Raw genomic sequence first — 1,601 nt, 5'->3', positions numbered from 1 at the left:
ATATATATATATATATATATATATATATATATATATATATTTACTGTATATATATATATATATATATTTACTGTATATATATATATATATATATATATATTTACTGTATATATATATATATATATATATATATATATATATTTACTGTATATATATATATATATATTTACTGTATATATATATATATATATATATATATATTTACTGTATATATATATATATATATATATATATATATATATATATACATACATACTTTTTTTTTTTACACTATACTCTTATTTTTATCACCATAATAGAGTTTTCTTTTGTACGATGATTATTTTTTGGGACAATTCTTGAGCGTAGTCTGTAGGGGAGATATCATGCGACTTTGGTTTTTTTTTTTCCAGGTTTGATTGCACTCATGTAATAACATAACCATCAATAGAAAATATATAGGGTATTTTCTATTTTTTAAACATGCTTTTTCATAGTACATCATGCATATCAGTGTAACTTGATATTTGAGGGTGCTCCGTTCCGCACCACGATGAATATATCAGCGTGACTGAATGTGTGTGCGAGTAAAGAAAACCGATTTTTATACATCTCGTCCGATAACAGTTCCAACTGTCAACATATAGTTCCCGCTTTTAAAAAGCGTCCTAATTAGCTTCAGTCGATGTCATGCACTTCCTCTGTGCATGAATGCCATGTGATAAACCTATCTTTTACTGTACAAGCTTTAACATGACTTCCATCTGCTGCCAAATAACTTGCGATGATGGGTTGTGTAACACTTCCATCCTCATAAATAAATAACATTAAATAAAGTGCTTTTTAAAAACAAATGACAAAAACCTTTACACAATGATCTGAACTCCTTGAATGAGTCTATGTATTAAGTATTTTCTGTACACTCTAAAAACAATTGGGTTAAAAATAACACAATTTTCGGTCAAAAATGGACCGATCCACTAACTGGGACAATTTGACCCACTTTCTTGCATGTTTGGTACAAAACAGCCCAATTTTTGAGGTACTTTTGTACAAAACTACTATTTTTGGGTTTTCTGCAAAAACAACCCTGAAACTTGGTTTACAGTTAGGGTTTGTTGACGCAACTAGTGGATCGGTCCATTTTTGACCCAGAATTGGGTTATTTTTTAGAGTGATTTTTTTTTTTTTTTTTTTTTTTTTCAACAGAGACAGAGAAGTTGCCAATTTACTGTCCTAGCCATTTTCCCTCAGGCTGCTGATTAGATCTCGCTGGCATCGGCCCAAAACCTCATAAGTCACATTTAGGTGGATTTGATATTTTTTCAAAACTCTACACTATTTTGTCAGTGCACACGCGTGGCTGTTATTTTTACACATTATTAACCAATGTAAAGTGTTGAAAAAGGCTTGCTCTCTTTCATGATGCAATGCCAATGGTTGAACAAACTTGCCATTTTGTTGGGTCTCCTGAAAAGTGACCATTTTGGAGGTGTATAAGGTTTTGCTCCGACGCCAGCGATATAATGTGCTACGGGCATCAGTAGGCGTGTGGGTGATCGTAGGCTGCCATGGCCTGCAGTAAACGTGATTTATAGACGTGTGAATAGCTTGGCAACTGC

Source organism: Filicampus tigris, chromosome 5 (genome assembly GCF_054856515.1).
Source record: "Filicampus tigris isolate MCC_2025a chromosome 5, RoL_Ftig_1.0, whole genome shotgun sequence".
NCBI lineage: Eukaryota > Metazoa > Chordata > Actinopteri > Syngnathiformes > Syngnathidae > Filicampus > Filicampus tigris.
This window is presented reverse-complemented; position numbering follows the sequence as displayed.